Here is a 25,763-nt window from a genome sequence, read left to right on the forward strand (position 1 = left end):
CCGGGACCAGGAGCCTAGGAATCCAAGAGTGGGGCCAGCAGCAGCCACCCTAAATGTGGGGGGAGGCAAGTGTGAGAGTGGGCAGGAGCAGAAGCTGCCCCCCTCCCCCCATCCTGCAGCTGGGATCCCACTTAATCGGTGAATTGATTAACTGGGATTTTCCATCCCTATAACTGACCCTGGCTGCAATCGTTATACAGACAGGCCCCAGCCTAATGCAGGGACATCCTGGCTCTCACTTGTAGCCCCCATGCGGGCACTGGGAAGAGGCAGCGCGTACGAGCTCTGCCTGGCCATGCAGAAGCCCCGCCTGACGTTGCAGCCTGCGCCGAGCCTGTTACACTGGGTTGGGGGCCAGGCTGCGCTGCTGGGACGGAGCCAAACGAAGGGGTGAGGCCCGGGCTGTTGTTAGTCCCTTGGGTTCCCAGGCAGCTGGTGTGAAGCAGGTCGGCCTTGTGCCGTGCACTGGGGTGGCCCCTTTTGCGCCATCCTTCCTGAGCTGTGTTGCGGGCGGCTTAGCCACAGGGCTGCTGAACGGGCCTGCCGACTGGGTGGCTAAAGGGGGCACTTGCAAAGGGGCCTGGAGCTTTTGGCCATCGTCACTCTGTGCTGTGATAAGGGCTGGGGAGGAGGGCCCAACGCTGTGTTCTGGGAGGTGCTAAAGGCTGACTGCCCTCGGCTCCGCCTCTTCCCCCAAAGCCCCACCTCTTTCTCCCAAACTCCACCCCTTCTTCCCAAGGCCCTGCTCCTTCCTCCCAAGGCACCACTTCTTCCCCTGAAGCCCCACCCCTTCCTCACAAGGCACCACCCCTGCCCCTGAAGTCCCACCCCTTCCTCCCAAGGCACCACCCCTTCCTCTGAAGCCCCACCCCTTCCTCCCAAGGCACCACCCCTTCCCTTGAAGCCCCACCCCTTCCTCCCAAAGCACCATCCCTTCCCCTTAAACCCCACCCCTTCCTCCTGAAGCCCCGCCCCTTCCTCCAGAGGCTCTACCCGTTCCAGGGCCGCAGAGCCACGCCAACCACACCTTGCCCCCAGGTCCCGCTGAGACTGAGTCATAGGCTTTGGTGCAGTCCAACTCTCCGGGGACAGTTCAGGTTTCCATTACGTAGAAGGAAAAGCCACATCAGCGACACTGGAAAGCTTGTCTGGTGCGGGGCCGGCCACTGGTCCCTTTGCTCCCCTATTGCTGCTGCTGCCTTGCAATTCTGAGCAGTGTCTGCCATGGGATGGCGCCAGCGTGGTGCTGACCCTCTGCTGCTCTGTTCCTGGTCCGGTTTCTAAGCATCCAGAGCAGCCGCTACATGCAGGAGACCTCCCACCACGCCCCGCTGAGATGCGCGGCTTTATCTCCCACCCGCTGGAGGCTTCTGCTCCGGGGAGCAATGCGCTCTGATTGGGGACCCTACCGTTCTGACGACACGTGTGTGCGTGCCTGAGCATGTGACACACGTGAATGTCACATGTTTGTGCAAGGCGGGCAAGGGAGGCGAGGCGTGTGCATGCGTCATGTGTGGCTAACCAGCATGTGCTTGCATAGGTGTCATGGGGTCATGTTCTGTAGGGGCAGGAAGGGGGAAACTGACTTAGCTATTTCCCCTTTCTCTGTTCTGCCGTAGAATACACAGGCTTCCAGCACCCCTGGGGGCCTGCCTCTTCCAACGCCCACAGCTGGGCTGGCAATGTGTCTTGTGGGCTGGCTTTGAGAACACGGCTTTACAGCTTCCTTTCTAAGAGGTTTGATTTCTTATCCCTTCCCAGCTGGATAAATCATAGACTCATAGAACACTGGAACTGGAAGGGACCTCACGGGTCAGCCAGTCCAGTCCCCGGCCCTCCCGGCAGGACCAAGCACCATCTACAGCTTGAGCTAGAAAGCCAGCTGGCTCTCGCTTTAGGCTGCAGAGCTCCCTTGTTCTTAACTCTTGCTGTAAGTGGTCTAAGTGCCACTCCATAGGCCAGTGAACCACATTAGGTGCGTGGGTTACATCTACTCATATCAACGGACTCTCGGGGTGATTTTTTAAAAAAATACGGGAAGCCCGAGGCTTATGGAGAGGCGAGGAAAAGACTCAGAAGTTGGGCTAACCAGATTTATTGTCATTAGTACTTTTTCCCGTGCCAGGTGGGATCATGGACAATGATAATCATACCTGGCTCCCACACAGCACTTTCCTTCGTTAGATCTCAACCCACCTTGCAGAGGAGACCGGTGTGGTTATCCTCATTGTAGGGAGGAGAAACTGAGGCACTGGGAGGAGAAGGGACTTGCCCAAGCTCTGCCAGCGGGATGGTGGCCGAGGGGAGAACTGAATCCAAGTCTTCTGAGTCTCAGCTCAGTTCCCAAAACACCATAGGTGGCTGCAATTCCAGGAGAGAAAAAGCAGGATGTTCCATGCTGGAGCGACACTGGTTTGTGTCTGGAGTTAATTGAGCCCCTATATCATCCACTCCATTTGATGGGAGGGGGTTGTTTCCCAGAAAGAAATTTCTTTAGTGCCAGCATGGCTGCAAAATAGACTTGTCTTCTGAGTCTTTCTTCACCTTACTCCAGCACTAGGACTTACTTTCACAATCACAGGCAAGCCTCGTGTGCCATTTATAGCTCTGTGTTTTGCTTTGTTATTTGCATTCTGCATTGAATGCCTTTATTTCAAAGGCGATAGTGACCAGATTTGTAAATTATTCCCAGCTACTATCTGTATCAAGCAGGTGAGTTCCTTCCCTGCCACCACTGGGGACTGTAACGTCTGTAATATTTCTGGTCTCTGACCCTACCTCTGCTGATGTCCATTACAAATGTTTCGTTATACCATGGCATCCATGTTCCTCTGACAAGTATATTTCACGGGTCTTGCAAAGAGCTTCCTTAAAGAGGAGATTGTATTGCAATAAGCTGATCCGATGAGTTAAGTTCTCTGTGGAGGAAAGTGTGTTTATTCAGGACAGCATGTAAACATTGCTTAAAGTTAAGCCCACTGAAGTTAAGTTTTCATGTATAAAGCAACTCCGTTTCTGGCCTTTATGATTGCAGAGAAAAAAACCACACAATCCAAAACATTTCCCCCCCAAATCCAATGATTTTTAAGCCAAGCTCGTGATTTTTGAATGTTCCATTGAATTCACTGAGACTTAAGCACCCCGTTCAAGTGAAGCATGTCTTGAGTATGGCTGGACTTAAGCATGTGCTTAAGTGCCTTACTGAACTGGTGCCTAATTGAGTTAATAATGATTTGTTTGCAAAGGCAATCCCTTCTTACTGTCACTGACAGGCACTCAGCTCCTAGAAAGGAAACAATACTGTGACAGTCACAGATAAAAACCAGGCAGTTTATTTTAAAAAAAAGCTGGATTTTCATCCTTTTCAGTAAAAGAGGAAACTTGATTAAATTCTCTACACTTGTAAGCACCGTGCTTTCAAATCAAACCTGACATTAAATATGTTAGTGGGAGAGGAGTCTTAAATTTCCGGTACCAGAACTTGTTGTGATCCTCTGACCTGAATTTTCTGCCTTAATCTGCTTTATGGAACATGCCTGACCCTCGAACGAATATGAAATCCACACAAGAGCTAAGCTGTTAATGTAAAACAACAACGCAGCAACAAAACAAAGCAACTCTCTAAGAGACATGAAACCACAACCTAAGTAAACAGGGAGGCAGCCAGTTACAGGCATGTATTGTTTTTTAAAGGAAGAAATGTTGTTATTGAAAGTGTTAAAGAATCAAGCCTGGGACTAAGCCCAAAGCTACTGAAAGGGGCTTTTCATGCTACGCCCCCCCTGAAAAACTACAAGCCTCCCATAAGTCATCAGATATGGTATTGCAAAGGCATTCAGATGTGAGGTCCTGTCAAGCAATGCAAAAGCCCATGATGTATGGCCCAAAGGAGTTTATCTTGCTCTGGGAAAAAAAGACCTTGGAACTGACACTTTATATTTCAAAGCCAATAAAAACATCTTAAAATAACGCCCCCTCCCTTCCCCCAAGAGCAACTGACAGAGAGAGAGAGAGAGAGCAAGCGCAGGGGCCGGAGAACACTGATCACAAATGATTCAGTTTCTGGGTCTGAGAACTTTGTTGTGGGCCGTGCACTGTGAGTGATTTATAATTAACTCTAACATGGAGCATAAAATGCAGTGCTTTCATAACGTCGCTACAAAAATAACCCGATTCGCAGCGCTTGCAGAATTGGAAACAAATGTCCCAAGGAAAACAAGAAGTCTTTGCAGCCCTCCCCTTGTGTTAGAGAAAGGAACATACTGGAATTCAATCATTACCGCAAACGATGAGCCAATATCATTTGTCATGGGAAATTCATCTGGGTAAAGCAGGATTGCTCCAGTACTCCTCCATGGCGCTAACAAATAATTGTATTGAACTATCTGAAATTAAAAGCAGTTCAGTTTGTTTCTTCGGCTTTGGCAACTGCATTTTCTCTTCCATTTCTGGACTTCGAGGACTGAAAGTAAAAAGCAATACACTGAGTATCTACTTTTGGCATAACACAGCTAGTGTTTCAGATCAAGAGTCTTATGTCCTGGGTGGTCATCTCAGTGTTCTTAAATAATGGAACATGTAAAAACATCCGATGGCGCAAGTGATAGCAAAACGGGGCCCAATGGATTTTGGTTTAAGGGTTTAGTAAGTTCTGATCTGCCCCTTTGGTGAGTATTAACGGTAAGCACAGGAGTAGTCTCATTAAAGTGAATGGGACAACTCAAAGTCAGGCATATGCTTTAGCACCTAGCAGTGTCAGGGTCTGAATTAGGTTAAAATTTGAGAGACTGGTTGGCCCAAAGTAATGCCTTGGAAAATAACAGTAAGGATTCTGTGTTGGCTGAGAAAGTGAAAAGTTTCTCCACTGAAATCCTGCACAGACCATAACAGTGCTGCCTGTCTGCAAGAGCTAAGCACGAGTTTTGTGAAACTGGACATCTTTCTTACAGCCCCAGCTCTGAGAGTCACGGGAAGAAGAATTTCACTTTTCACTACAACTAAAGCGTCTAGCTCTAAGAGTTGTCCATAAAAAAGAATCCCCCCCCCCGCCTTTTTTTTTTTGAAGCCTCATGATTTTTAAATGCTTTGGGAGCCTGAATCCTGCATTTTTGAATGCTAGAAGTTGGCAGTGCTGTAGAAATGAAATGGAAGGGTGTGATTCAAGAGAACAGCATGTTGCAGCTTAAAATTATTGACTGTTACTCCCATGGTTCCTTATCTCACACTCCTGACTTGCTTAGCTGTGTCTGATAAAGCCTTCCAGGCACAGGCTAAGTTCTCCACCGTGGTATTCTCTCCAGCTCCTCCAGGATTATTATGTCCTGTTACAAGGCACTCGACAGTTGTGCTAAGTGTTGTACAGAATGTAACTGAGCAAAGCATTTAGTGGTGTCCCACATGTGTATACAGTATCAAAGGCACAAGCTGATACAACCAAAGCTATGGCACAATTGAGCAAACACAAAGCTACACAGTAAAGGGAGGATAGAAAGTAAATATTCACGATAATAAATGCATCTTGTGATTCATATTTATATATATAGGCCATTGGATGATATAAAATACAAGTAAAAATGATTTTCATATATTACCCAGGGATCGATCGATCGATCGATCGATCGATCGATCGATCTATCTATCTATCTATCTATCTATCTATCTATCTATCTATCTATCTATCTATCTATCTATCTATCTATCTATCTAATCTTTAAGTGAAAGGCATTAGGTAATGTTGTCAGTCATTATTTGGGTTCAGATAGTAACTTTTCTTTTCTTTTCTTTTCTTTTCTTTTCTTTTCTTTTCTTTTCTTTTCTTTTCTTTTCTTTTCTTTTCTTTTCTTTTCTTTTCTTTTCTTTTCTTTTCTTTTCTTTTCTTTTCCAATAAGGACTCCAGTCAAATGCACCTCTTAGAAACAATATGGTCAACCTCCTCTGTCATTTCCCTCCACTGGAGGAAGTCTTAACAGCACTGTTTATTCATTAACCCCCCCCCCCCGGCTTTGTGAGCATTCGTCCGCACCGTTATTGCAAAGTTTGATGGTTTGAAACCTAATTTTGATTCATGAGCTGCATCTCCATAGCTCGGCCTTTGTGGAGTTTGAAATCTGGCTTTTTTTTTAACCCATCCTCATGGACAGGTCATCAACCTATTGACCACGTCTGGAAGATTTGGATGCCATCCTATGGAGCAAGCACAAAGATGTCTCCCTGGTGGACAGACCCTTCAAAGTGGATTGACAAAAAAGTGAGGTTCATAACCAGGGCTGGCCTTAGGGAAAATGGCATCCTGGGCAAACTGGCATTTTGGCGCCCCCCCCCCCAGCATGGTGCCCCCCCCATTTCCCTTGGAAGCTGCTCAGTCCCTTGCTCCCTGGCGTGCAGGGCTATCGTCTCTCCCCCTTGCAAAGGGAGTTGTCACAGCCCTTCTTGGCCAAGCCCTTTCTGTAAGAGCGCCATGCCCCCTATGTCTGGTGCTTGGCCTGCAGCTCAGGGCGATCTCCCTGCTGTCACCTGCGGGCTGCGTCTTGCCCATGGCCCTAATACAGCCCTCTGGCCACTCCTGACTCGCCAGAGTGCCTGTTCAGATTGTGGTGGGGCTGGGGAAGGCAACTTGCACTGTGATTCCAGAGGAGGCCTATTAGGATGCGTCTACACTGCACTGTTATTCCGAGATAACAACGGGAGTGTCTACACAGCCATTCTGTTATTTCGAAATAAACAACCCCAGCCCCCTCTCACCACTGCCGCTTGGGGCCAGGTGAGAAGCACCATGGCGGATGCAGCTCCAGTGGGCACAGCCAAGGGAGGGGGCATGTCCCCCGGCTGGGGCAGGTCCAGGTTCATCTGTCCCCTGCACCCCCCATCCAGAGTGAGGAATGCAGCAAACTCTGCACTTTCCCCTCGCTCCCTGATGAGGGGAACAGCCAGCAATGTTCCCATATGAATCAGGGGGCATTTCAGTGCCTTCCACCCTCCCTAATGGGCATCGGGGTGTGTGTGATAGGGCTTGGGAATGGGGCACTCCTGGATGGCAGGTGGGTGCCCCCAGACAGCCCTTTCATCTGCTTGGTGATTCTGTCTCTTCTCTGTATGGCTTTATGGGATGCAGTCTCATTCCAAGCACATCCCATTTTCCTGGCACAGCCAAACTCTCGCCTTGCTTTAAGTTATGACGAGCGAAAGCTGGATACTGAACTTGGTGGTCCTAGAGCTAACTGTTGAGGAGGAATTCTTGAAGAAACAGACAGACAGATGGACACACAAACTCTCTCAAATATTTAGCAGATCCATAGTGTTTGGCGAGATCCCTTTGTAGCTTCTCTCAGTCACCTTTCACCTTAACTATCTTGAGTAATTTTGTAACATCTGCACATTTGGCCACTCCCAAGTCATCTTTTTTCCAGATCATTTAAGAATATACTGAATATAAGATCCTAGGATGGATCCTTGGAGGACCTTGCTGTTTATCTTTCCCCATGGTGAAAACTGACCATTTCTTCCTACTCTTTGTTTCCTGTCTTTTAGTGAGTTGCTGATCTATGAGAGGACACAGTCCCTTTTCTGCCATGATGATAGCTTGCTTTCCCTAAGAGCCTTTGGTGAGCGAAGTTGTCGAAGGTTCTCTGTAAATCCGCATGTGCTATATCCACTGGATCATGCTTGTTTGTACCCTAAAAAATTCTAGTAGATTGGTGAAGCATGATTTCTCTTTACACAAGCCGTGTTATGCTGACTCTTCCCCAACACGTCAGCTATGTCTACACTGCGCCTGTTTGGCGCAAGAAATATGCAAATGAGATGAAGTGTGGACTATTGCCATGTCTCATTTGCATAATTAATGAGGCTCCATTTTTGCGCAAGAGGCTTTTGCGCAAGAGCCGTTTTTCCTGGAAAAAAATGCGGAAGAATGGCTCTTGCGCAAGAAGGGGTTTTTGCGCAAAAAGGAGCCGTGTAGATGGCTCCTTTTTGAGGAAAAGCCTCTTGTGCAAAAATGGAGCCTCATTAACTATGCAAATGAGGCACGGCGATATTCCACACTTTGCCTCATTTGCATATTTCTTGCGCCAAACGGGTGCAGTGTAGACATAGCCATCATGTTTATCTGCGTGTCTGGTAATTGTGTTCTTTACTATAGTTTCAATCAATTGGCCTGGTACTGATATCAGATTAGGTTTATAGGCCTGTAATTGCCAGGATCACCTTTGAAGGCATTTTTAAAAATCAGCATTTACATTAGCTATCCACCATCCATCTGATGTAAGCGATTGGTTACATACCCAGTTCGTAGTTCTACAATTTCACATTTCACTTCCTTCAGAACTCTGGGCCGAGGGAGGGGCGGGGGAGGGAGGGGATATAATCTGATCCTGATTTATTACAGTTTCATTTATCAATTAATTCCAAAATCTCCTGACTCTGGGACAGTTCCTCAGATGTGTCACCTACTGCTATTCTCTTATTATTCTAGACATTTCTACCTGTTGAGAATCTGTGGGGCAGTTTGATGCTTTTAAGATTTTTATTCTACTTGACTCTATGCTTTCTTTTACATGTAGTGCCCCTCCCCTCACCGACATGACCTACTCTGTCACCCCTAAATATTTTGTACCCTAGAATTACCATGGCCCATTGATTATCAGCTTGCCGCCAAGTTTCTGTAATATCTGTTATATCAATATTTTCCTTTAATGCAAAGCACTTCTAGCATTTGTAGACAAGCACTTACAAAATTTGTCACTTCTAAACCAGTTCCAGTTGTGATTAACTTTCTTTAAGAGATAGCAAAGCAGACTTGGATTCAAAGAATCCTTTCACGTATTAAAAGTCCCTTCTTGGCCTTCACATCTATGAATCTATGACGACGCATTTTTAGGGGTACAACACTGTCGCGGATGGCTAGCGGTTTGAAGTAGGTTTATATCGGGCAAACATACGGCATAGATAGAACTCTGATAAAAGCCAATAGAAGCACGAAGAGGCAGATTATTTCTTAGTCTTCTTGGAAGATGTGAGCTGGCGGCTTTACAGTGCTTTGGTTTTAGATGGTGTAACTTATTGCACATGATCGCTGTACATTACATTGCAGCCCTGTTAGTATAGAATGAATTATACATGCAGCACCCCCTGCACCGCTACATCCCACACCCATGCAACACCCCCCAGATTTTGGGCATCTTAGGCCATCAGCTGCCCAAACTCCATTGCCAGCCTGTGAACCTGCTCAGCCACCATCCCCTGGGACTCAACTGTAGGCCCCAAGGTCCCTCCTGGCCACCTGCTCTGCACCTGGGGACTCTGCTGCTGGCCCCAGGGTTCTGGCTGTGCACCCCATGTGTGGGGTCCCACTTGCCGGCCTCCCCACTATAGGGCGGTCAGGGACACAGAAGGAGTAAGGGGGATGCAGGTCAGCATCGCCCTCCCCCAAATCTGTTCTAGTGCCTTAGCTAAAATACCAGAGAGCTAAATCCATCACTGGTGTAACATCATCGATTTCACTGGTGTTCGTTGGTTCATGTTTGTCTGGCACGTTACAGTGCCTCTCACTGGCAGAGGAGTTTGGCTTGCTCTAAACTGTGCATCACACATATAACGGAAATAGTGCTGGTTTATCCCAGAGAGTGAGATATGTATCCAACCCCTCTGGCTTTCTCAGAGCATGTCTTTGTTTTAAGAAAAATTGAGTATTGTTGAGAAAATCCAAGCGGGCCCTTCATTGCTCATCCAAACACAACACACATTTTCCGCTACAGATCAGTAAAAACCTTGGAGTCACAGATGGGGAACCACCCACGGAGAGTGGATTCATTTACATGAAACTAAATGTCACATCCTGGAGATATGTCCACTCAAGCGGGTAGAAAATTGCAACAGGGGTTTCCACTGGAAAATTCTGATTTGACCAAAGTGTGTTGTGCTACAAAGTAAAAGTGGAAATGATACATTTGAAACAAATTGTTTCTCTAAGGTCAAAGCAATTTTCACATGCAAAATTTTTCAATTTTGACTTTTTGTCTTTATTTTGGATGAAACTAAGTTTTGAAATGTTGGGATTTCTAGTGGCATTGAAGGTCATGAGTGAGCTTGTGACCCAGTTGAAGTCAATCTAAGGTTTGCCATTGACTGGGGGGGGAGGGGCAGGATTTAATTGCGTGCATCTTCTTACAGGATTTAAGTCAAATTGGTCATTAAAGTAGTATCTATCTTTCATTTATTGGATCAGCTGCAACTTACGGAAGAAATTCCATTTCAGGCAATTCTAACATTTGATCTGGGGCTATTGAAGCAGTTGGCAAACATTGGTTAATTAAGAATCACTTTGCATCTGAGGCTTTATATCATCAATTTTATAGGTGGGTAAACTGAGGCATACAGGAGTCACATCACACATGAATTCAATGGTTGGGATCAGTAGCAGGAGTCTAGACTCTCAGTCTCTTAGGAGAACAGAGAGATGATACTTTCCAAGAAAACAACAAATGATTTAATCTATTTATCTAATCAATAAGGCTTCAATTCACTCATCTCCAGAGGATCTGGACACCAGATAATCAGATCATACCTGTAATTTTCCTGTTCTTTTTGAGTTTTCAAGTGAACTTAGGTCTTGGATTCTGAAGTCTTTTGTCTAGCAACATCATAAGCTCAGGGTATGTCTACACTACAGCACTAATTCGAACTACTTAATTCGAACTAGGCATTACTCCTCATAGAATGAGGTTTACCTAGTTCGAATTAAGCACTCCGCTAGTTCGATTTAAATTTGAACTAGCGGTTTGTATGTGTAGCCCCTATAAAAGTTAATTCGAACTAATGGCTGTTAGTTTGAATTAACTTTGTAGTGTAGACATATCCTCAGAGATGTTAGGCACAGCAGGGGGCGCACCTCAACTATGCGCCAACAACTTGTGTCAACACCCTGCCAGATGTTCCTCTGGATGTGTGTCTGGATGTCTCGGATTGACAGAACAGTCCCATCCCATGGATATCAATGTCACCAACCCGACTGCTGAGACCCAACTGGGTTGCTAATGTTGGTGCGGGTTTCTGCAGTAGGAATATATGACCAATTGGAATTGATAGGTTTTAACTAAACTTGAAATCCCTAAAAATGAGTTCTTGGTAAATTCATTCCTCTTTGGCTGTGCAGTGCTAAAATCAACTCTGGCGTAAATGATTTCCAGGGAGTTTTACCAGCTTACCTCATGGCAGAATTCGTTCATATTTCATTCCCCTATGGAAAATGATTCCTTCTGATTTGGACCCCAAAGATTCTTGTTCTGAAGCCATTAAAGGAGGAACTTGGCCGCAAAAGATCATGACAAACATGCCAAATAAAAATAACTTTTATTTTCCGTGCCAAAAACTGCAGCGCCATTTCCGGACCCTACAACATTCTAATAACAAACCCTGAAACAGATGATGCTAATACGGTGCATCGTTTGATGATACACATAAGCAATGATCTCTTTCAAAGAGACACAGGGATGAATAACACACAGCAATTGCCTTTCAAAAGAAAAATGCGGAAAAAGAAAGTGACATTATACCAGTGGCCATAATACACTAAAATTCCTGGACAGTGTGAGCTTAGGGTAACAGTGGAATAAACAGGAAAAAAATGTTTGGGAAGACAATGTGACATTGTCTCACATTTGGCAAAAATCTAATGATTTCCAAAGCTGGTATGAAAGATTTACCCTCCTTTTTTGGCATTCAGAATGACACCGGGGCTTTTTCTTGCCAACTAGAACATTCTTGAGGTGGGTTTTTTTTTCTTCACATGAAGTTCATTGTGATCCCATGCTTGCTATTGTCCATAAATTAATTTCTGGCACAGCAAAACATTCTAGGAGAACCAATAAAACCACAAACTTTGAGTTAATTCGTTGTCATTTTTCTTTTTCCCCTCAAACCGTTCTGTGGGAAAGACTGGGATGGGGGAGGGAGGGGGTGGAGGAGGGGAGCATTAAATGTTTGCCGAGGTGCTAGCTTGGATCCATAGACCGAATTTGTTTCCAATTGGTCTTCCTTACTTGTCAGAGCACTGTAATTGCATTCAACATAACATAAGAACATAAGAATGGCCAGACTGGGTCAGACCAACAGTCCATTCTGCCGACAGTGGCCAATGCCAGATGCCCCAGAGGGAGGGAACACATCAGGTAATCATCATGTGATCCCTCCCCTGTCACCCACCTCCAGAGAAACAGAACCTAGGGACCCCATTCCTATCCAGCCTGGCTAATAGCCATTGATGAACCTAATCTCCATGAAACTATCGAGCTCTCTTTTGAACTCTGTTAAAGTCCTAGCCTTCACCATATCCTCTGGCAAGGAGTTCCAGAGATTGACTGTATGTTGAGTGAAGAAAAACTTCCTTTTGTTTGTTTTAAACCCGCTGCCTATTAATTTCATTTGGTGATCTAGTTCTCATAGTGTGGGAATAAGTAAATAACTTTTCCTTATTCACTTTTTCCATACCAGTCATGATTTTAGAGACCTCTATCCTATCCCCCCCTTAGTCTCCTCTTTTCTAAGCTGAAAAATCCAAGTCTTTTTAATCTCTCTTCACATGGGACCCGTTCCAAACCCCGAATAATTTTTGTTGCCCTTTTCTGAACCTTTTCCAAGGCCAATATATCTTTTTTGAGATGAGGCAATCACATCTGGACGCAGTATTCAAGATGTGGGCGTACCATGGTTTTATAGAGAGGCAATAAGATATTTTCTGTTTTATTCTCTATCCCTTTTTAAATGATTCCTAACATTCTATTAGCTTTTCTGACTGCTGCTGCACACCGAGTGGATGTTTTCAGAGAACTCTCCACAGCGACTTCAGGATCTTTCTGTAGCTAAATTAGTCCCCATTATTTTGTATGGATAGTTGGGATTATTTTTTCCAATGTGCATTACTTTATGTTTATCAATATTAAATTTCATTTGCCATTTTGTTGCCTAATCACTGAGTTTGGTGAGATCTTTTTGAAGCTCTTCACAGTCTGCTGTGGCCTTAACTTGAGCAGTTTGGTATCGTCTGCAAATTTTGCCACCTCACTGCTTACCCCTTTTTCTAGATCATTTATAAATAAGTTGAATAGGATTGGTCCCAGGATAGACCCCACTAGTTACCTCTCTCCACTCTGAAAACTGACCATTTATTCCTACCCTTTGTTTCCTGTATTTTAACCAATTATCAATCCATGAAAGGACCGTCCCTCTTATCCCACAACAACTTACTTAAGAGCCTTTGGTGAGTCACCTTATCAAATGCTTTCTGGAAATCTAAGTATACTATATCTACGGGATCCCCCTTGTCCACATGTTTGTTGACTGTAATAGATTAGTAAGACATGATATGAGTCCTTCAAAGAACTGTAATAGATTAAGCAAAATGCAGGACAATGTAGCACTTTAAAGACTTTTAAGTTAGTCTTTAAAGTGCTACATTGTCCTGCATTTTGCTTCAGCTACCCCAGACTAACACGGCTACATTTCTATCACTGTAATAGATTAGTAAGACATGATTTCCCTTTACAGAAACCATGTTGACCTTCGGGGCGGCCCGTTCATATAGGTGAACTAGACGGTTGCCTAGGGCGCCAAGTTAAATGGGGCGCCAAATGGTGGCGCAATATCGTTGAGGGGTTTGGAGGTGAGGGTGCTCATTGCATGGTTCACCTAGGGTGCCGGTTGCTGGCAGCTAGTCTAGAGCCACTCCTGTTGACCTTTGCCCAACAAATTATGATCATCTATGTGTCTGACAATCTTATTTTTTACTATAGTTTACTATAGTTTCAACGAATTTGCCCGATACTGATGTTAGACTTGCCAGGATCACCTCTAGAGGCCTTTTTAAATATTGGTGTCACCTTAGCTATCTTACAGTCATTAGGTACGAAAGCTGATTTAAAGGACAGGTTACAAACCACAGTGAATAGTTCCGCAATTTCCCATTTGAGTTCTTTCACAACTCTTGGGTGAATGCCATCTGGTCTTGGTGACTTGTTCCTGTTAAGTGATATTCTTTATTGGTTCGGGTGGGTAGGCCCGGCTTTGGAATGTGTCATAGTTTGAATCTCTGTGATTCCTAGGAACACGTTTGTGGTGTCTCTTAAAGCTGGGCCAGGCCCTGAAATCCTCACGCAGTTCTTTTTTCATCCTCACAATGGCTTTGACAGGAGTTGTGTCTGGATAAGGATGGAGGGTGAAATTCATCCAATGGGTTGTCACGTGGCTGTGCATTGTCCAACTAGTGGGATGATTCTGTCTGGCACCATGGAGGAGGCCTTTTTGCACTACAAAATGGCATCTTCCATGGTGCCGTTTGTCCTACAAAATGGCGTTCTCCACCCAGCATGGCCTCACACACACTGCCCATGAAATGTCATGCCTCATGGAAGATACCATTTTACATGGCCTCAGGCATGCATATGAATCGCTCCATGCCTTACTAAGACTGGCATGGCATGCCATCGAATTTACCCCTCTGCATAGGCCTTGTGGGACTTACGTGACAGGGTGTATTAATGCTGTGCTGGGGCAGAGAGGATTAACCTGGCTCATCTGGCTGAGAAGACCCGGCCCCCACAGCCCGCCTGGGCTTGCTCCAGCTATCAAGGCCTGTGGAGCGGTTCAGTCTGGGATGATTGCCGCCAGAGAAGGTGTTGTCGGAGCTCCTGAGGTGGCACCACCGATGAACCAAGCCACGGAGGCTAGTCGGCCGAGAGCCTGCAGACGAGGCACCTAGTCTGGTGGGAGAGACAGAATTACCTGCAAGATGCTGGTAGGAAGTAGCCTGGGGCTTGGCGTGTTTTAGGTGGATTCCCCACCAAGCTAGCGGTGGTCCGCTCCACCACTGACAGGACCCTGGGCTAGGACCTAGTGGAGTGGGCAGGCCTGGGACCCTCTAGCGCAGTGATCCCCAACGCGGTGTCCACGGGCACTATGGCGCCCGCCGGGGCATTTATGTGCGCCAGCTGAATGATCTGGGCCGGCCCCGCCCCTGGCACATGGTGCATGGGTGGCCCCTGCCCCGGGTGCGCGGCGTGTGGGTGGCCTCTGCCCTCAGGCATTGTTCCAGATGCTGACTAGTAGATCACATGACCAAGCTGCCGGCGCGATGCCTTACCTCCCGGAGAGGAGTAGCACCAGGAGCCCTGCGAAGGAGCTGGCGTGGCACAGTCCAGCAGCAAGTGGCTCTTTGGATGGCACAGAGAAGTGGGAGCCTGTGGAAAGCAGGACACAAGGCCAGCTGGGCCAGGGAACTGGCATTTTGGAGAGGAAGTAGATGTTTGCGCCTTGTTGGATACCTTCCTTCCTTTTTTGGCCTCCTCCTACTAGGGTGACCAGCTAGTGAGGGTCATGTTGTAAGTATGTCCCGTCCTGAAGCAGCACAGCCCAATGGCCACAGTCTATAACGTAGCCCTGATTCAGGGCAGCACAGCCTAATGGCTAGAGTCAGTAAGAGTCAATAGCAAAGCCCTGGAGTTCAGGGCAACACAGCCTAATGGCTAAAGTCTCAGGGGCTTGGGGCAGCAGCCTCGGTAGGGGGCCTGGGCCCACCCTATTCCACTGGGCCATGACCCAGGGCCCTGTCAGTGGGGGCATGATCCGCCACTCACTCAGCAGGGAATCCCGCCGCAACACGCTGAGCTCACTCAGGCGGGAGGTACTCGCCCCCCCCCCCCCAGCCACTTCCTACCAGATCCAGGGTTGGGTGCTCCATGTGGTCTCCAGATCCTCCGGTTCCACAGCACCAGCCTCCCCCTGAGGCTCCTGCAGCTCTGGTAGCTCAATGCTGTCTCTTGGGTCTCTGTCTCCTTTCCTCCAGGTCTCTGGCTCGGCTGCCTCTGGCGCTCTTGCAGGTCCTTGTCCTCTAGCATCCAGCACAGATTGAGCTGAGCCACTCCCTTTTATACTTCTCCAGCACTTGGAGCATGCCCAGTGTGGCTGGGGGGGGTGGGACTTCCTCTGCCCACAGGGCACTTCCTGGTGGAGTGTAGGATATGCACACCCTGTCACAGAGGCTCTGATATAAGAGAAAGCCCAAATATTGGGACTCTCCATAGAAAACCAGGGCATGCGGTCACCCTTCCTCATGTCCCCTCCTGGAGTATCTCAGTCTGAGCGGTACAGAACCATCTGGTACCCACGTCAGGCTTGGGAGTGGCGGACAATCAGTGGCAAAGCAGCGGGCAATGATGGATTTTTCCATAACACTGCGCCCGCTCTCTTATAAGGCATATTAGCATTGTTATAAATCAATGAACATGGTTTATAATAGCAACGTTGCCCTTGAAAGCTGTTAAAACTGCTGTCAGCAAGCGGCTTGCTAGAGCATTTCCTGCCCTTGGACTCACCTTGGGCTATTAACTAACACATCGGTTATTAGCCAGCAGTGGTAATGACCAATTTTCTAGGGATGATTGCTTAAATATTGCCCACCTTGACGAGAGAATTATTGCTCAACTGAAAACCGAACCCTTATGGCCAAGCCGACAGAACTAATGATCTTATTTTTTTTTAATCTTCCCCCACCTACTCTAGGGGACTCCGAGTGCACATTACTGGAGAACTGTTTCCCTGTTTGCCTTCTGTGACTTGAATCCAGGAAAAGTTCCATATTTAATATTTATTCTCTCAGCCTCAGTGGAGGAAGACAGGCGGTAATGAAACCAGCATTGCTGCAAGTGACCACAAGGATAATAGATTCTTTACGATGTCCAGGAATTCTGGACTCTCAGTCTCAGCTTAAATGTACCACGGCGCCCAGTTTGTTGCCTTAAGCACAGTGTTCCTGCCATCGTCATGACCTGTCGTTAGCCCTGACGAGTACAGGCTGCTCTAAAGATATCAACCCCCTCCCACTGGCTCCCCTAAATGGTTTAAACACCCAAAGCTGGGTGTGAACGACACATTACAAGCAGGGAGGTTTTCAGGGAAGGGGGAAAATATCCAGGAAAGAAAAAAATAAAAGACCTCAGAGCCCCTTAGCTGTTGCTTTCTGCTTGCCGCAATCTTTTCCCCAGAGCAAGGCAGAACTCCTAGCCAGAAGCGGCGCCTTCTCAGGGCATGTTTACACTAGGAAACTATTTTGAAATAACTAAAATTGATTTAATAACAACATTGAAATAGCGTGTCCTCACTACGGCGACACGAGTCCGAGGCAGGCTCTGTTAACGTGGGCGCGCTCCTGTGCCCCACAAAGCACTCTGAGGAGTAATTAGTTCGAATGCCTCTGGGGAGTTGTTATTTTGACATAGTGGCACCGGAGTGTCCACGTTATCGCTATTTCGAAATAACTCTTTCAAAATTAGCATTACTGCCCGAGGAAAGCAGGAGTCCAGATTTCGAAATAAGCGGCCTGTGATTTTGCAATAACGGGAGCGGTCGTGTGAACGCTCTGCTTGTTAATTTGACCGAAGGGGGGTTATTTCGAAATAAAGCCCTAGGGTACACCAGGGCGTAGTGGTTCTGGTATTCTCTTCTGCTCTCTTCCTGCTTGTGCAGGAAGGCTGGCTTTTGTCTACACTTACCGGGAGGTTGGTGCTGTGGGGATTGATCTTCCAGGAGAGGCAGGAAGCTGCCTTAGCCTGCCCCCCCCCCCCCCGCACCGCTGCACGGGAAACCCCTCCTGCCCCCACCCTGACCCTTTCCCAAACCGAAGCGTGAACCCCGCTGCACTAACTTACCATTACAAAGATAGTTTCCCCTATTATCACCCCAATGTCATTACCTCACAGACACTAACCTACTGGGTACGGAAATGACGCGGTCACTAACGCAGTGTCAGAGGGGAGTTTTGCATTTAAAACCAGGGTACGTCCCCTTCGTTCCACGTGAAGGATACAGCATATTCTCCACCCAAAACAGAGCATTTACCCCAGGTAGGGTGGGTGTCAAATGCCACCAGACCAGCATGCGCTTTGCGCTGCCGATCAGAGCCCTTTTTTGTGTAGACAGAATTTTCTGAGGCTAAATTAAAACAGGTAAATAAACAGCCACTTTTCTTCCTGGGGAAACATGAGCGACAAGCAGCGCTCTTCGCCTGGCTGGGCCTGGATCTCTGCCGTCTGCCGGGGGGCTTTGGGGAACATCTTTCCTGCTCTCCACCCTGCCAGCACAGGGTCAGTGGCACCGGGCTATGCGAGATTCCCAGGCCGATTGGAGTAAATAATGCAAGTTGCACCAGCTGGCTGGGGAGCCTGTAACCTTCTGTTTCTAAACACAGGATCTAAGAAAAAAAAATAATGCGGCTCTTGTCTGGGCTCTCAGTCGTTCTGGCCTGAGCTTTACAAAATAAGATCGAAATACTCCACAGAAGTGAGTTTTAAAGGGACACGCTCCCGTTTTGTTCGGCCACAAATGCACCAGTCTGCGTCTAAAGGCCACACAATTCTCTCTCTCGATTGAAACCAAATGGGTCGGTAGTTTTTACGTTCTGATGGCAAAAGCATGGCACCTGTTAATACTGTTCTAATAATAAAAAGTTCCTATAATAACAAACCCGCACGCATCTCCCAGCTCTACAATCACAAACAGCCATGCACCACCCGGCTCCCACAAATAACAAACTGGTCTGCACATCCCACTCCCCTAAATAGCTCTAGGCTAACAACCCCAGGGCTGTGTCTAGACTGCATCCCTTTTCCGTAAATGGGATGCAAATTAGACACTTCACAATTGCAAATGAAACGTGGATTTAAATCCCCCCCGCTTCATTTGCATAAACATGGCTGCCGCTTTTTTCTGGATCGGAGCTTTGCCGGAAAAAAGCGCCAGTCTAGACGGGGATCTTGCGGAAAATAAAGCCTTTTTTTAAGCGGAATAAGGGCTCTTTCAGAAAAGGCTTTATTTTCTGAAAGATCCCCGTCTAGACTGGTGTTTTTTTCCGGCAAAGCTCCGATCCAGAAAAAAGCGGCAGCCATGTTTATGCAAATGAAGCGGGGGGCGGGATTTAAATCCCCGCTTCATTTGCAATTGCGATGTGTCTAATTTGCATCCCTTTTACGGAAAAGGGATGCAGTCTAGACACAGCCCAGGTGTGCAGCCCACAAGTCACCGGTGCAGGCCAACGCTCATGAGCAACCGTACAACAAGAAACTGGGTGAGCACAAGGAAGAGAACAAACTCAGCATGAAACAGCTTATCTTTTGAAGCTGCCGAGAAGCAAAATGATTTTAAAAAATGTCTTCTTAAAATACTGTACGTGGCAATGCCTCAGTCAAACAAACCTTGGACAGCGGAGCTAGATGCAGTTCAGAGCCCAACTACATAGACGCCTTCCTGCCGGGGACCATGCACATGCATAAGGCCTCAGAAATGGGTTTATTGTCTTTAGTTTCCTAGCAGCTATCTCACTCCTAGCCACTTCCTTGAAGCTCTTTCTGCTCAGCATGACACACACAACAAAGCAGCGGAAAAGCAAACCCCAAAGCCAACAAATATTGGGGCACAAGAAACCCAACCTCATCCTTCCAGTGGCTTCCCAGGAGTTCAAATGACACCCCACATGCTGTGCCACCCAAGCAGAGCAAGTGAGAAACATTCCCCTCTCACACCAAAGGGGCCCAGACAAGTAGATTTTGGGGTGCACCAGCCCCAGAGGGGAGACAGCACCAACTTGGGCTCCCCCACACTGGAGGGACCTTTGAGCCTCAAGGACCCAAATCCAGCTCCCCCCAAGATTCCCCACTATTGATTTAGGCCATCCCTAACAGGTGTCCGTTTAAGCTACTCTTAAATATCTCCCAACCTCCCTAGGCAACTTATTCAGGTGTTTAAAACTACCCTGCTAGTTAGGAAGTTTCTCCTTGTGGCCAAGATAAACTTCCCTTGCAGCAATTTAAACCTGCTGCTGCTTGTCCTATCATGTTCCTCCTTGTAACACCCTTAAAGGCCACAATAGGGCATTAGCTGGGAATTGAACCCACACCAACTGCTCTGGAGGCAGCTCTGCTCAGCACTGCCCCACTTAGGAGCACTGCAGAGGGCTGAGCAGAAGGACAGAGATAACCCTTTGCATGCTAACTCTGGCTAGCAAAAGAGCCACAGGTGATGCCCCAAGGGCTGGGTCACTAGTCCGGGCCAGGTGTGGGGAATGAATTCATCTGCCCCAGCACACTATAAGAGGGAGCAGAGCAGCACCATCTTTTGGAAGCAGGGGGGTGGATGGTTTTGCTGACTGGGCATGCACCATGCTTGCTAATTCTCTGCTCAGGGAAGCTCATAGGATCCTCTGGTGAAAATTCACCAAGCAGCAGGGAGGTTTGGGGTGACTTCTTCTGATTGTGCTCATGCCTCTCCTAGGATAGTGATAGAGATGTAGCCGTGTTAGTCTGGTCTAGCGGAAACAAAAGACAGGACTAGGCAGCACTTTAAAGACTAACAAGATGGCTTATTAGGTGATGAGCTTTTGTGGGCCAGACCCACTTCCTCAGATCAAAATAGTGGAAGAAATTGGTGTAACCAATTCAGTTATAAGATCAAGAACATGTATTCCTGCTCATCCAGAAATATAACATATGCTATCATGTGCTGATAGTGTCTGTCTGCTATGTATGTTGGACAAATGTCTCAGACACTTTGCCAAAGAATCAATGCCCACAAAACAGATATTAGACCGGATCACAAAGAAAAAACAGTTTTGTGCCATTTCAACCTGAAAGGGCATTGTCTCAAGGACTTAACTTACCTGCATCCTGCTTCAAATACATTTTAATACCAGACTTGAAAGAGAATCCTCTGAACTGTCATTCATGCTTAAATTTGACACTTTACACCTAGGTCTCAACAAAGATGCTAATTCTTACCCATTACAAAGATAGCTTCCCCAGTTATCACCTCTAATATCATTAGCTCTCAGACATTTGCCTTCTCCCCTCCTCCCCCCCCCCTCTGTTCTGAAATTTGATTTGTCCTTTTCATATGTGTTCATTTTTTTGATTGTATCCTTTGGTATATATGGTCCTGCCAATTTTCTTCCACTATTTTGATCTGAGGAAGTGGGTCTGGCCCACGAAAGCTCATCACCTAATAAGCCATCTTGTTAGTCTTTAAAGTGCTGCATAGTCCTGGCTTTTGTTCCCCCTCCTAGGGTGTTGCTAGATGGTTCATGCCAGAGAGAATGTTTCACCGGGAGGACACTTAGCCACTGGGAGAACTGAGTAGGGGTGGCGGTGGGTTATCCATTGGGGGAGTCTTTAAAACCAGATGAGCTGGCTTTCCGAAAGCTTGGTTGGGGTTGAAGCAGGGATGAATTCAGAGAAATCCTGGGGTCTGGGCTATGCAAGAGGTCAGATGAGAGGCTTGTAATGGTTCCTTCTGGCCTTAAAAATCGACAAATCCTGGAATCGTGTAAGATTCTGAAGTGCCAGTTTTTTGCCTTTCCAAAGGCCTGGCTTGCATCAAGTGTCAGGCCTTTTCCAAACCCTTCCCCAAGACCCTCCGCAAACAGAACAGGCAGCATTTGAAAAGCTACACGCTGCACCCTGGGCTAGATACGATCCATCTACTCGCTTGTGAGTGCAGAATAAATCTTTCCAGCCAAGTGGACCCAGAAGAAGTCTGTGTGTTTGCTCAGCTGGCTTCTGCCTTGATGATTGTAACACAGCTTTTTTCTGGCTTGTTTAAAGGGGACGCTTGAAAAATTGAGGGACCGTGGCTCTCAGGTCATGCATGGTAGTGATGTTTTCTTAGCCCTTATCTGTCTTTGGGGCTTAGAGCGGCAGTAGAGTCTTTTTGTGGACCTGTCTTGCCACAAAGATGCTGACGCTCCCAGAGAGACGTCTTATCCTTTCCTGTTTCAATCAGCGCACGAGTACTGTATTGTCCAAAATAATTTTGTGCCAAGAAATGAGTGGGAAAGAAGCACAAGAGCTGAGACTCAAAGTAGGCCTGTTCCAGATGCAAAAGCATCACACCCCTGGATGTAGCTTGGAGTGATTCCTTATAAAGCCAGGCACAAGTTTAGGCCTGGTTACTGGGGTGATTGTATCCCACAAACCCGAGGGGCCCAGTGTACAAAGGCATAACAGCTCTTTGGGTAGAGGACTGTTTGCCAGGGCCCCCATAAATCACCCCTCCCCCCAGCAGTTCTGTAGTAGTGATGCTGAGTTGCAGGAGGGAGCACACACAAGATGGCAGGAGTTGGGAATAGTGCGACCTGTTAGATCTAATGCTTTCTGCCAGGGCCCTGGGCAGGGTTGATCCCTCGGGCAGGGGTGGGCCAACTTTTTGGTTGGAGGACCATGAATGCTCATGAGATGGGGGATCAGGAGGCTGGGGCGTAGGTGGAGGTCAGGGGTGCAGGCTGTGGGCTGAGCCTATCTCCTCAAGCACCTCATCCCCTTTCTGGCTGGCTCCTCTGTTTAGGTGTGGCCAGGTGGCTCTGTGTACTACCCCCGCAGCTCCTATTGGCTAGGAACGGCGATCCGCAGCCAATAGGAGCTGCAAATACCCGTACTTGCGGAGGTGCAGGGAAATATACCAGCAGCATCCCCGCCAGGAGCTAACCCTGGTGAGCCACGGCTGTCTTATTGTCCTACGAGCATCTGAATCGCAGGCTAATGTTCACCAGTCCCTACGCTTCATTAGTATTTGTTATCTTCCAGCAAATGGTCCCACATGGACGGCGATCCAGGAGTTCCTTTATTTCACCTCAGACAGATACATCAAGAAACCCAATCGGTATTGAAACAGGCCTGTGGTGTTCTGCAGTCTTTAGTACAGGTTGAACACAGTCTGGTGCCCTCGGGATCTGACCGATGCCGGATCAGAGACTTTGCCAGACCACAAGAGGTCAATATTGTCTAGCAGCTTCATCAGCACTGCCACTGCTTGCTGGGCGGTCAGAGGCACTGAGGGGTCAATTAGAGGTAAATCACAGCCCAGAACACTGAGAGCCAGGACTAGGGGCTGTAAAATCTTTATGGGATCGCGGGAAACTTAGCCACACCCATGATAAGTGGACATCCGGCGAACTCACATCATGCTGGGGCCTCGGCTGTTGCCAGACCGGGGAGTGCTAGATTAGAAAGGTTCAGCGTGTAATCACTTAATAACTGCACCGTTTGTTAAGGGCCCGGGGTAATTTTAAAGGAACTTCATATTATCTGGCGTACATTTCCAGAGTGGCTTGTGGGTCGTGTTAGCCATGTGCCAGAGAACACAGAGAATTTAGAGGCAGGTACCTGATGAAGGCTGAACCATGGCGTCTTAGCGGAATCATAAACCTCACGCTATACCCCCCCATCTAAAAGTTTGACATTTCTTTGCAGTCAGCTAGAAAGCTCCATTTCCCAGACTGCAATCACACACATTTAGCCTAATGCGACAGTACAGTAAGTTATCCGGTGCGCCTCATGATTATATCACCAGCACTTTCCATCAGGTGACATATCAAACGTGTTTAAAATCACTCGACCAATGCAGATGCTACGGGGCTTTTTTTGTACCTACCAGATGGCCCAATTACAAGAAATTTTGGGGGTAAGAGTGGGGAGGGGGGAGGGGAAGAAAAGGAAAAGAAAAGCCCAAATGGAGAGTTCTTTCCACACCAGCACTGCCCAGTGGCAAAGACTAGCAGAGTGATAACTCTGTGCTTCCACATGGCAACACACTGACTAGTTTAAAAACTGTCACCGTCATGTCCTTTTTGTTGTCTGGGTTGCGAGGGAAATGAAATGAGGCCGCACGCCTCTGTTTCCTGGCTTTCAGAGAAAGCAACCTCAGTATGAAAATTAGAGACTTTGATTTTGGTTGTGAGCCAGACAGCCTGTTCACCTATTGCAATACAACATATTGCACATTCCTGTTCTGGTATGTACGAAAGCAACACAATCACCCCTGTTTGGATGCCGCCAGCTCTTGGTGCTACCCAGCTGCGGTGACAAGAATGGTACATGGAATTAGTTCCACGTTTTTTCTGTTGCAATTAGCATATTAATGCACCAGACAGATAACGCGAAATGCCGGGATGCTTAACCACTCACAGTCCCTTCTTCTTTGAGCTCAACATTCAGCTGCTTGTAGCCTGCGGGAGCGTCAAACTGTCTCATATTTCGTCAGAAGAGCAACCCTGAACCGTGCACTGCCATTGAGACACTGCTCGCTCTCAGTTATCGCTGCATCAGGAAGTCTTCACCTTAGGCTGCAGACATGCTACGGGTTTCATTGGTTTTGTGCGTGCTTCTACATATGTTCGCACCTACAAGTATAGGTCAAACCTCTCTGGTCCGGCAACATCTGTGGTCCGGTGTGATGTTAGTTAGCCAGATGTCTATTTATCATGGGTGTGGCCAAGTTTCCCGCAGTGCCAAAAAATTATTTACAGTCATCATAGAATCCTAGGGTTGGCAGAGACCTCGGGAGTTCATCTAATCAGACACACTGCTTAAAGAAGGACCAACCCCACCTAAATCATCCGAGCCAGGGCTTTGAGAGCCAGGACTTAAAAACCTTGAGTGATGGAGATTTCATCCTTCTCCGTAGGGAACCCATCCCAGTGCTTCCCCACCCCTCTTGGGAAATCGTTCTTTCTAATATCCAACCTCAGCCCCCCCCACTGCAACTTGAGACCATTGTTCCTTGTTCTGTCATCTGCCACCACTGAGAACAGCCTCTCTCCAGTCCTGACTCTTAAGCTACGTCTACACTGGCAGCTTCTTGCGCAAGAACTATTTTGGGTAAGAGTTCTTGCACAAAAAGTCTTCCACAAGAGCGTGCCTACACTGGCATGTGCTTTTGCACAAGAGCATCCGTGCCAGTGTAGACGCTCTCTTGTGCAAGAAAGCTCTGATGGCCATTTTAACCATCGGGCTTTCTTGTGCAAGAAATTCATGTTGCCTGTCTACACTGGCCTCTTCTGGAAGAGCTTGTGCGCAAGAGGGCTTCTTCCTGAGATGGAGCGTCAGAGTTCTCGTGCAAGAAGCCCTGATTTTCTACAGTTCAACGTGAAAGTGTCAGTAAGGCTGCTGGTGGTTCAGCAAATTCTCTGGTTCGGCACCGGTCAGGTCCCCAGGGTGCTGGATTAGAAAGGGTCTAGTCTAATCTAATCTACTCTAATCTAATCTGTGCATCTACAGGTATACACGTGTATTACCACATTACTGATGGGATTTTCAGAGTTACCCACGGGAACTCTCAGCCCCGCCCCCTTCACCTGTGCATGTATGTATGGGTGTATAGAGATCCATGTATGTATGGGTAGTGTGTGTGTGTGCGTGCGTGTAATGACATGAAGGCTGAGCCTCAATTTAGAAATTAAGCATGACTGGTGAAAGTTACTAATCTTCCGTCTATCTTGGTGAAACATTAATGAACTTGTAAAAACAGGAAGCAGTGGGAAACAAATGCAGTTCAGCTGGTGTTTGAAGAGCTGTCGGATCCTCTTGCTGAAATATTTCAGCAGAACATCTTTCTGATAAACCCTCTGAGAAAAGTGGAGGAGTTTCAGAAGAGTGATTGGAAAAACAGGATGCCGGCTTGCAGGCTTCGCTAATGCATTGCATCTGCAAAGACTCTGCCAACTACTGGCTGTGTGAGAGCTGCAGAACTGGGGAAAGTTATTACATCTGAGTGTGATGGGCGGAGGGGGAGGAAACAGGCTGTTCCCTTTCTGCATCTTCAAGTTTGGAAAAAAATTCAAGCCTTTTACATTTTTTCATTCCCTGCCTACTCTGCTGTCAGCCCACAGCCTTAATTCCTGGAATCTCAGTGCGTTTTACAAACATTAAGTAAACTCTCCTCTGCATCCCAGTGAT

General features: G+C 47.2%; 1 long non-coding RNA gene across 2 annotated transcripts in view; it reads right to left on the reverse strand.

Annotated features, from left to right (window-relative positions):
- The window catches only part of LOC142818755 (uncharacterized), a 36,001-nt gene that overhangs the window by 4,510 nt on the left and 5,728 nt on the right, over positions 1-25,763 (reverse strand). The window contains exons 2-3 of one of the 2 annotated variants that reach the window (XR_012896411.1): positions 4,281-4,462; positions 2,779-2,918 (exon numbers count right to left, since the gene is read on the reverse strand). This is a non-coding gene — a long non-coding RNA (uncharacterized LOC142818755). Of the gene's footprint in view, positions 1-1,068; positions 2,919-4,280; positions 4,463-25,763 lie in introns of those variants that run through there. The other variant, XR_012896410.1, reaches the window with a different exon arrangement.

This window comes from Pelodiscus sinensis, chromosome 17, assembly GCF_049634645.1.
Source record: "Pelodiscus sinensis isolate JC-2024 chromosome 17, ASM4963464v1, whole genome shotgun sequence".
NCBI classification, from domain to species: Eukaryota; Metazoa; Chordata; order Testudines; family Trionychidae; genus Pelodiscus; species Pelodiscus sinensis.